General features: G+C 38.7%; 1 pseudogene; it reads left to right on the top strand.

Annotated features, from left to right (window-relative positions):
- Positions 1-6,088: 6,088 nt before the first annotated feature.
- The window catches only part of LOC124508344 (tigger transposable element-derived protein 1-like), a 50,877-nt pseudogene continuing 45,117 nt past the window's right edge, over positions 6,089-11,848 (top strand).

Genomic DNA, 11,848 nt, shown 5'->3' with positions numbered 1-11,848 from the left:
AGTTAACCTGTTCACAAATATTTCCTTCTACAGCATTTTGTGCTCAATGAAGTCAGGGAATATGTAATATTCATCTTTGCGTTTCCTGAGTTGGTTTTATTCTCATGCATTCTAAATGTTCAAAGTTTGCTGAGTGAAAACATATTAGAAAATTATATGACAGTTATTGAATTAATGAGATGCTCTTCCATGGAATAAATAAAATCTCATCCCCAGTTTTGATACCTTCGTTTAAATATTAGCTCTTTGTGAAGTAGAATGATAGAGCAAGTGAACATAGAGTCATGCATTCTGATGCAAGAGAGGAGAGATGGAAATAATGGTGTAGCTTCGATAGCCTACTGGAAAAGGCCACCCTCCCTTAGTCCTGGAGGCACAACAAAAAGGGTACAGAAATGGAATCGACAGTTGCCATAAAAAATATCATCTTGCATCACAATTTTAATTAGAGTTTAGTTTATTGGCTTCTGGGGAAAAACAAACAAGCAAACAAACAAACAAAAAAGCACTTGAAAGGTAACTACCGCTTTGCTTTTACCTCCATGGAGTTAATCTCACAGGAAAGATATTAATTAATAGGTACTACATCTAACATCAGTGAATCATTCAGCATTAATCACAGCCGTGGAAAAGTCTGTTGCGTCTGAGGGGACTGTCACATTCATTTCATAGCCAGCAATTGCTATTCATATAAAGGTGGCATTAAATATAAGAAATAACAAGTAAGTGAAATTGAAAGAAAATGAAACATTTTATGAACAACAGACTGTGTGTGACTCAACAGTGAGCTAAAACCAAGGAAAAGAAAGTTTTGTGGGGTTTTTTAATGAATTTGGTAAAATGATCCTATTGTGAACTTTTCCTACTTTTTTCCCCCATTTTACACTGAGATTTAGCCTATAGGACACAAGGCCAGCAGCGAACATTCTCCAAGACATGGGATTTTTCTGCCAGAACTTTTCCAAGCACAGTAACAATGAGGGCTTCTGAATAAATTTGTCATTGCTCTTTACCCTACAAGAATATCTTTCATTCCCATAAAATTTATCTCAAACTCATCTCATTTATGAAGTCTTCCATAATTGATCCCATAATCTCTGATTTTTACATTTATGGAATAACACTACTATGTCTCTGTAGCACTAAATTACCTACTTCTGTGTATCTCAGTCATTTTGTTGTTTTTTTTTTTTTCAACGTTTTTATTTATTTTTGGGACAGAGAGAGACAGAGCATGAACGGGGGAGGGGCAGAGAGAGAGGGAGACACAGAATCCGAAACAGGCTCCAGGCTCCGAGCCATCAGCCCAGAGCCTGACGCGGGGCTCGAACTCACGGACCGCGAGATCGTGACCTGGCTGAAGTCGGACGCTTAACCGACTGCGCCACCCAGGCGCCCCTTGTTGTTGTTTTTTTAATTTATTTATTTTGAGAGAGAGAGAGAGCACATGCATATGGGAGTGGGGGAGTGGCAGAAAGAGAAAGAGAGAGAGAATCCTAAGCAGGCTCTGCTCTGTCAGAGCAGTGCCCAACATGGGGCTTGAATCCCACAAACCACGAGATCATAACTTGAGCCAGAATCAAGAGTCAGTCACTTGGCTGACTGAGCCTCTCAGGCACCCCCCAGTCATTTGGTCTTAAGAACAGGCTTCCTTCTCTGAGTTTCTCATTGGATGGTAAGGATTAAACCATGTATTTACTGTGAAGTCAGGTATTAAAATTATAAATAACAATAATTACCAGTATCTTAACACCCTAAACAGGCCACCATTACAAATTCCCTCATTCTGTGTCTCATCCACATCGACATCAGAAATCCAGTCATTATCCCTTTTTCATCTCTGAATTTTTTTAAGTTTACTTATTTATTTTGAGAGGGAAAGAGAGAGACAGAGACCAACCAGGGAGAGGGGCAGAGAGAAGGAGAGACAGAATCCCAAGCAGGCTCTACGTCATCAGCACAAAGCCCGCTATGGGGCTCCAGCTCACAAACTGTGAGATCATAACCTGAGCCAAGATCAAGAGCCAGACACTTAACCAACTGAGACACCCACGCTCACCTCTTTTTCATCTGATGCATGCTGACATGTTGCTATGTAGTCGGTTTTTATAATAATATATTTAACCGATACGTCACAGCAGAAGCAATGAAAATAAGAGGAAGTCTACATCCCATGAGGTTAGGTTGAGAGGAGAATCTGGGGTACAAAAGAACTGAAAGGTGGAAGAAACCAGCATGGCCCAGCATGTCAGGTGCCGATTTCTACCACAGATGCTTTACAAACAGAGCACCGCTCACCAATGCAATAATCCCATTGAGTAAGCATATTATTTACGTTTATGCACGAGGAAGCTGTAAACTCAAGTGGCCAAGTGCCTTCAACAGTCCCTCACCTGATACGTGGCAAAGCCAGGATTAGTGCCCCTTATTGTGTACTTAGACTAAAAGCTCATTTTCAGGGTGCATGGGTGGCTCAGTCAGTTAAGCGTTTGACTCTTGGTTTTGGCTCAGGACATGAGCTCACAGTTCATGAGTTCGAGCTCCACATCAGGCTCCATGCTGACAGCACAGAGCCTGCCTGGGATTCTCTCTCTCCCTCTCTCTCTGCCCCTCCTCTGCTCTCTTTCTCAAAATAAATAAACTTTAAAAATTAAAAAAAAATAAATAAAAGCTCATTTTCCTTTCAAAAAACACTGGGTGCCTCACAAAAAGAAATATTTTAATTTGTATTGCAATTGAGAGAATACAATTGAGATTTCTGGAAGAGAAAGCATTAGAAATTAAGCTTTTGAGTTTTATTTTTAGTTATAAATACCACTTTCAGATTTTTTTCACTATAGATCTGCCAGCCAAAGGTTTTAGAAATTGTAACAATTATTTTCTTTATAAAACACACATCAAAAAAAATTTTTGGGTTGATCCTGGTTTACATTTTAGTGGAAATCTATTTCATTCAAAAACAAATAGTCTTGTAAATCTGAATTATAATTAATCACTAATTTTCTTCACAGGCTGTCACAATTTTAGAATTTGGCTTGATTTAGCTGTTTTTGTTTTTTCTTTGCAAACTACCAGGAAAAATTATAGAAAATGTAACTGAGTCAACATTGCTTTCATATCTGCCTCATAAATCACCCTGCAACTCTTCGAAAAGAACTCAGCATCAAGGTAACATGAAGGATAAACACCCTAGTACATACCAAAGACAGATCTTAGAGCCAACACGTAACATTTGTTCTTTCCATAAATACTTACATTTATCCAAATTTTAGAAAGAAAAATGCAAATTCATGCAATAACTCTTGTCTCTGAGGCAGATATTTTCAAATGTGTTGTTACACTATCATTTATTCAGTGCCATAAATAAACTTCAGTGTAAGCAAGCATAAATTAGACCAAGGTCTCTGACCCAGGATCCAGCTATCAAGTAAACTCGTAACAAAACATAAAATGTAATTGCATGTGAACACCTAATTGTTACTAGCACTCCATATGGCCTCCATGGAAAACAATGTGATTTATGTTTTCATTAGGTAGAACACAGGGGCAACCCGAGAGTACTTTAGATAATTTCTTAATAGACTGTTAGAATTTCATACTGAAAAAAAATCTGAGATTTCTTTCATATATGTAATCCAACATTCTTGTTTCCTTGTGGCTATTGTTTTTCAAGATGAATAAATTGATGTTTAGAGAGGTTATACTTTGCCTAAGCTTGCATAGGGTCTTGGGCAGGACTGGGACTATAATAAGGGTCAGACCTCTTTCCTTCTTTGATTATTTTATATTAAGCATTTTATTAAGCTACTCTTTGATGGGGGCATAATTGTAAGGCTAGAGTGTAGGTTGAGAATCAACGAGACCACATTTACCAAAGAATATTACCTGAAATGCTTTGCGTATTTCTAAACCAGTGGAAAAGAATGCAATACCAAAAGAAGGAAACCAAACTGACTGATTGACTGTGACTGACATTGGTGAGAAACTGGAGGCGGTGACCTAGGTATGACTGGACACTAGACTTGGGTCACACAGTGTGGATGGTAGGAAAATCATAGACCTTACGTAGATCTACACTTTGCTTCAAAAATATTTTAAAAATATACCAAAACAAAGAAAAATCACTCAACCTTGTTTCTCCACTTCATCGTTAGCCAATGTCTAATCTTTATGTTGTAATTAAACTGCTCGACACAGTGCTCCATTTTGGATCTCTCTCCTTCCTCACATCCTGTTCATACCTCAAGCCACACTAATAATGCTACTGCAGAGACAGGTCTGTTTGGACGGACTTTACCAGTTAATGGTAATCTGCTTTTATTAAAGAACTCCTTTCATGTTCTCATTATCTATTACATGGCATGATCCTGATTAAACTTTCCAAATTGCAACTGAAACTAATTTCTATGTGTTCTTCTGAGACCAGCTTAATTATTTTCCTCTTGTCTCCTCTCTTCAATGTCGTGCTTTGACGCCATTCTTCTGCTCCCACCAGGAATCTCTTTTTCTCTTCTCCTTTTTTTTTTTCTTTTCTTTTCTCTTCAAACTTTTAAATGCAGACTCCTCTAGGGAAACCGAAACCATGCCACTGCCTTTTACCTATATGCTGACTAAAATGAAATCCTAGATTTTACTCAATTGAGACCGACATTTTTTTTTCTGGACTCAACTCCTGATTGTCCCAGAGGCAATTCAAATAAATCTTGTCCAAAATAAATACTCATTCTCTTCCTCTTAAAAAACTAATACTAATTGAAAACATGTCAGTACTTGTCTTTTTTGGGGGTGGGGGTGAGATGGGGTTGGTTTGTTTTGTTTTACCTCGGAAAATGACTCCACCAAGCATACAGTTACATAAGCTGGTACCTTCCCTCTTATTTTTATTTCCAATTTCTTCATAATTTTTTTAAATGTTTATTTGTTTTTGTGAGCCAGCAGGGGAGGGGCCGAGAGAGGGGAAGACAGATCTCAAGCGGGCTCTGCACTGACAGCAGCACGGGGCTCGAACTCACGAACCCTGAGATCATGATCTGAGCCAAATTCAGATGCTCAACTGACTGAGCCATCCAAATTCCTCAAATTTCTTTGTCATTGTAATCGTTTTTTACCACCATTATTAGCTCCATTACGAGCATAAACTGAGTGCCCTTACAGAGACTAGAAGAGTGGATACCTAGCTCTCCTAAAAAGAAGGCAAATAATCACTCCACCTGAAAGATAGTGCCTCCTAGGTTCGCTTTTGCCACTTCACCTGAGGCAAACTTACCCCAAGAAAGAGTTTCTACTATATCTGCAATAAAATGGGAAAAGTTATCTTTTCCACTTTCTTATGCTTCTAAAAATACTTCCCTTTCCATATTTCCCAGTTTATGGTTTATGAAGAGGAAACCTGTGATAGTCTCAGAAAGAATAATAGAAAAAACTATGTAGCATCTTATACTCAAATATCGAACAAGAAGCATTTCGTAGACCAAAAAAAAAATTTTTAAGTAACTTCAAAGAAACAGAAATTGCTTCACCTTGCCTTATGAACTGAAATGAGCTTGCTTAAGTGTTTGATAAAGTGTGAAGAAAAGTCCTGGGCGGTTTTCAGGGCTCGATACAAACTTACTAGAACGATCTTCTGAGGAGGAAAGCAATACTGTAGTCGCTATACCAGACTAGCAACAAAGCAAAGATGTGTCATAAACTCCAAAGGAGTGACAATAAAAGAGCTCACTTCCCAGCAGACACAATGTAAGACTAGTGAAAACAGAATGATGTCTTCGAAAAGTTGAAAGGAAGTAACTGCCCATATAGAATACCATACCCAGTAAACCCTAGGAATAGAAACAAGGTCAGACAAACAAAAGCAGAGAGATTTTATTGCCAGAAGCATTGAAATAAATACTAATATATTGATTCAACTGCAGCTTTTGAAATGGTTTCATTTTTTTCTTTTCAGCAGTCTTACTGTGATGTGCTTGTTTCCGTTGCATTTTTCCCACGTAGAGCTTCTTTGGGTTTATTAGGCAAGGATCTCTATTCTAGACCCTGAATTAAAAAAAAAAAAAAAGATGAGACCGTGATCAGTGCTGATTAGCGGAATATGGGGCACACAGGACAAGATGGGCACTCCACGTATATCCTCAGAGCTCCTTTCTGCCTGAGGCTCACTGCTGATGCCATGGCAAGGAGGAGTGAGAGCCTGATACAAAAGACCACAGTTAACTTCTAACAATGTGTTTTATTACTGTCTAAAAATTTCATTTCAGGATATGGCATTCATTATTCCAAAAGAGAGTTGATTCTTCGATACAGCGTTCCCCTCCGCTCGGTTACTTTTTAATTGGAACTTGCACAAATTTCAGTTAGGAGCCTAAATGTTCATTTATCTTTATTTGGGGGGATCTTTTTAATAGGACATCAATATTTCATACAATCATGACTATGAGTAAAGTTCTCAGTTTACAGATGCTAAAGGATAAAACTAGTGTATGCAAAAGAATGTTCAACTGCAAAATCTTGAAAAATCTGTCTCCAAAGGAAGCAGGCAAACGAGCAACTTTTTGCAGAACTCTGACACACTGATGTGAAACACACTGTATTCTAAACAGCGTATCTCCTATGGTAAGTTTATGTAAAGAGGGTCTCTCTGGCAGGTGGTTTCAGAATTAGTGAGCACATCTATGCTCTATTTCCGATCAAGAGCTTTGGGAGCATTTATCGAGACCACTATGTTCCCTCACCAAGGGCTTTCTCACATCATTTTTAAAGTTTGCCAAAATCCCTTATAGGAAAAATTGCTTTTGGAGTTCCGACAGGAACTTGCCAACGATGAGAGGCAACCTTTACTGCCCTTCTGTAAGACCCACCATGCACTCTGCATACACAGTTGAAGACTGCTTGGCATGAATCTGCACTATTGAGATCATTCACCTGACCTCTAAAGGCCTCCATTTTCATTTTTATGTCTTTGGAGGACTTCAGGTTTTAGGAGACAGAAACTAACACAGTTATCAACCTTCCCTCGAATGAAAGGAGCTAGGGTATTATTCAGTGAGAAGAGTCAGGAGGCACCTGGCCGGCTTAGTCCTTGCAGCATGTGACTCTTGATCTTGAGATCAGGAATTTGAGCCCCACGTTGCATGTAGAGATTACTTTAAAAAAAGAGAGAGAGCAAACTTAGATACTCATCCCTACTGGGCAAAGTGAAAAGGCTGAGGTAGAGTTTTTGCTTTCTCCACAATATAGAAAATGCCACAGAAGCTATAACTACAACTAAAATACAGAGGAGTAAGAACATAGGAGTAATGGGGCACCTGGGTGGCTCAGTCGGTCAAGCGTCTGACTTTGGCCCAGTTAGTGAGTTTGAGCCCCACATCAGGCTCTGTGCTGACAGCTTGGAGCCTGGAGCCTGCTTTGGATTCTGTGTCTCCCTCTTTCTCTGCCCCTCCCCAGCTCATGCTCGCATTCTGTTTCTGTCAAAAATAAATAACTTAAAAAAAAAAAAAAACGAACATAGGAGTAATAATGATACATCAACTCTCGGCTCTGAACTTGAAGTATCCCTAAAGAGCTTTCATTTCCCATCCAGAGTTCTGAACGTATCTTTGATTGTGGCTCCTCTATTCATTTTTCTTAAGAACTGAGGGTAGATTATTTTAGTTCTTCAAAAAATTTATGTTCCTTGCGGTGCCTGGGTGGCTTAGTCGGTTAAGCAGTCGACTCTTGATTTCAGCTCAGGTCATGATCTCACAGTCGTGAGTTTAAGTCCCGCATCAGGCTCTGCACTGACACCTCGGAGCCTGTTTGGGATTCTCTCTCTCCCTCTCTCTCTGCCCCTCCCCTGCTCATGCTCTCTCTCTCTCTTTCTCAAACTAAATAAAAACAAACTTAAGAAACAAAATTATGTCCCTTGATTTCCCCCTTGGTTTTAGTCTTTCTCTTCATTTTTTTTTTTTTAAATTTTTTTTTTTCAACGTTTATTTATTTTTGGGACAGAGAGAGACAGAGCATGAACGGGGGAGGCGCAGAGAGAGAGGGAGACACAGAATCGGAAACAGGCTCCAGGCTCCGAGCCATCAGCCCAGAGCCCGACGCGGGGCTCGAACTCCCGGACCGCGAGATCGTGACCTGGCTGAAGTCGGACGCTTAACCGACTGCGCCACCCAGGCGCCCCTTTCTCTTCATTTTTAAGACTTAGTGTTTCTTTTCAATAGATTTGAAGTGAGCAATCTCTTCACACTAATCACACGAATCAGGGATCCACAGGCAGAAAGGATTGTGAGAATTTGAACTCTCAGAAGAATCTGAGCATCCTTGCATTTCCGTGGTGAGTAGCATCAGGGATTGTGTGATCTTTTCCCTCTGGTGGGTGAAGTAGATTCCCAGGAGACTTTTTTTCTTTGAAAATAAATGTCAGCATAGTCATACCAATGATAGACCAGATTTTTAAAAAATAAAGAAAAATGGAGGATTAGGGCCAGAAGCCAGTTAAATAGTCAATCATTTGGTCAAATGAAAGAAAACAATAAAGTATGAGCAAAACCAGGGCGCCTTGGCGGTCCAGTGAGTTAAGCGTCTGACTTCGACTCAGGTCGTGATCTTACAGTTTGTGAGTTCGAACCCCGCCTTGGGCTCTGTGATGGCAGCTCAGAGCCTGGAGCCTGTTTGGGATTCGGTGTCTCCCTCTCTCTCTGCCCCACCCTTGCTCACACTCTGTCTCTGTCTCTCTGAAAAATAAATAAACATTAAAAAAAATAAAAATGAAGTATGAGTAAAACCATAAATAAACAACATTCATGGTGTTCCTAATTCATTTGGACTAGGATGCCACCTTCTAAATGACCAGGAATAGTTTCCACAAGCCTGTTTAATAATATTGTATTAATTGGCTGTCACTTGATCGGTCATTAAAATATGGTCGTAAATGTCTAAGACGATTGACTATAATAATTACTAAATTTATCAACTAGAATCCTGTTCCTATGTCTGTTTTAAGAGGACTCATGTATATCAAATTTATACCAAATTTGTCTTGGTAAAAAGTATTATTATCTATAATTAAGTTTAAAAAAAGCTCTTAGCTATCTGGAGATATATTTTAATTAATCATAGTTTATATTTCCCAAAATGAGTTTCATGGCCTGAGATAAAATATTGCTCAAGCTTTCAATCAAACAAAGTTCTCAATTTAGAAATTATAAGAGCTTACTGTGTATGCTATCTAGTACCTGAGGCAGGATTTTGCTATATTTGATAACTGGTGGCTTAGTAGTCTTAACCAAGAAAACTGTTTAATTTATCTTTGTGTTGAATCGCAGCTCATCATTGTGCATTTGCATCTTAAATATTTCCTATCTATCCCTGGCCAACAGGGTCCCATTTATATTCCACCGATGTGAGTTACATGAATTTTGGAAGGCGCGCAAAGAGAACCCCTCCAGGAATGTGCGTGGGCTTTGGTGAGGTGAGGATTTGCCAGCAGTTTCCCGGCATTGTCCCTTGACAGGCAGCTGAGAGAATTGGCATTTGCCTCCTGCCATTCCCTTCTCTCCTGTGTTTTTAAAACCAGCAGAGGCATTCCTTGGTAATTTCCCCCTCATTTTTTTCAAAAATCATTGAATATTGAAATCGATAATATGATTTTCTCTAATTTGCTGCTTATATCATCTAGGGTAGTTCTTTCTCCTGGCCAAACCCAAACTAACACAATCCATTTCACATGTCCCTGGGCATTCAATACATTCTCTCCCTGTTACACTATCGGTTAAATATCATCTTGCCCCATCTTATATTTCTTTGCAAATGGCATAAGGACATAATTATTTCATCTGGAAGTTTATTCCAAGCTCTTACTGATCTGGTTACTCTTAATATGTAAAATGGAATTTTCTTTTCTTTCCCTCAAAGCCTAGTACTTTTCCACCACCCTCGGCAAGACAATTAGCGCTTTAGATGCAAGTATATTTTCGACCATTGAATACCTCCACCAAAATAATAAGTTGTACTGGAAAAGACACTTTTGACAAATATGTCATGATTTTAACTTAACTTATCAGTGGTAAATCCATTTTCTTATAGATTTAAATTAAAAATGACAATAGCATCCCTAACCCTTTTAAAACATGTTATGATGGCATTTGAATTAACTCTTTGTAAAACAAAACAGGTTTTTAATAAAGCAGAAAGACATGAGGTTTTGCATTGCTTAATGAACCATTGCTTTTCCTAATTAGGTAATTACGTGCTTATGCAGAGGTCAGAATAATTAAATTTATATCTATTTACCAAACTGTGACAGTATTAGTCTATAGCAGTAATTGATGCACACGTTTTTAGAGCAGAAAACGTTCTAAAATATATGATGCAAAATATTTTTTAACAAATAATAAACACATTATCTGGAAAAATTCAAACTATTGAATTCTAGTTGGTCCTAGTTAGACAGTGACCCTTGAACATCATGATTCTGAACAACGTGGGTCTTCTTATATGAAATGTTGTCAAATATACAGAATAGGATACTATAACTGTATTTTTTCTTTCCTATAATTTTCTTAATAACATTTTTTTTCTTTTTCTGTAGGTCCTTTTTATAACAATACAGTATATAATACATACAACATACAATATATGTGTCAATCGACTGTTTATGTTATAGGTAAATCTTTTGGTCAACAGTAGGCAATTAGTAGTTAAGTTTTGGGGGGGGAGTCAAAAGTTATTAGTGGGTTTTCAACTGCATGGGGATTAGTACTTCTAACTCCCATATTGTGCAAAAGTCAACTGTCCTCCTCCCTCAGAATGTTCACCACATTTTTCTATTGTTCTCCACATATATTCAGTGCCTGCAAACAAACAAACAAAATCCTGTTAGTTCACACACATGACAAAAAGTCATGGAGGCAAACCTATACATTAAATAGATTAACTTTAATCTCCAATAGATTTTCTTTGGCAAGTGTAAGAGCCAGTACATACTTCTAGTTGTCTTTTTTTTTTTAAGATCTTATTTAACATAATTATAGAATCTAAAAAGAAAGTGAGATATTTTAGTACCCTAATTTACCTTCTTGACTTGAATGGAAACAGAAAATGAGTGCCTTTTTATAGGGAAAAAAAAAGTCTTACTTTGAAATAACTTACGTTTGGAGAAGTGTGTGAATGTATAAGCATGGTTTAATTGGTTTATACATGTACTTGCTAAGTAGGTTACAAGTGGAAGGTCAGCAATGTGGAGAAGCACTGTGCCTTCCTCCACTCCCAGGGACAACTAGTAATCTGATGCTCAATCATTCTTTTGTTTTCCTTTATAATTTACGTCCAGTGTAGCTACACTTGCAAAATGTCACAGACTATGAGTCTGGAGTTCTCTCTTATCCAGCAAGAGAGCGACAGAGAACTGAAAATGAGAGAGGCTAATGTCCGGGAGGAGACAAGAACCCAGAACTGGGGTTTCGTCTCTGTATTTATTGAGCTCTCAAGGTTTTACATGTGAACATGTAGAAGGAAACAGTAAGATGGTGATCAAGAGCTTGTGTGCGTAAGAAGCAAAGGGTTTGGGGGGTGAGCCGCGTTCCAAGTTGAGATTAAAGCACAATGACAAACTGGCGCCAGACGCCAGATGGACAGTGTTTCTCTGTAGGTGATACAGTGAAGTAGCTGTTGTCTCCGAAGTGTGAGATTGCCTGAGCTGGCTGCCTCAAGGCCAACAAGGCACCTTTCCACCAGCTAACCTTGGGCGTCTTCACCCCCTAGCGGCTTTCCGCTTTCCACTTGGTTCTATTTGTTGACTAACCTTGGGCGCTTTTGCCCTCCTGCAGCTTCCCACCTCTAACTGTTCTTTTCTCCTCGGTAGGTGGCT

Source organism: Lynx rufus, unplaced genomic scaffold, assembly GCF_022079265.1.
Source record: "Lynx rufus isolate CCGP_SWC_20201006 ecotype Redwood Valley unplaced genomic scaffold, mLynRuf1.p SCAF_1, whole genome shotgun sequence".
In the NCBI taxonomy this organism is placed as follows: Eukaryota; Metazoa; Chordata; class Mammalia; order Carnivora; family Felidae; genus Lynx; species Lynx rufus.
This window is presented reverse-complemented; position numbering and strand designations above follow the sequence as displayed.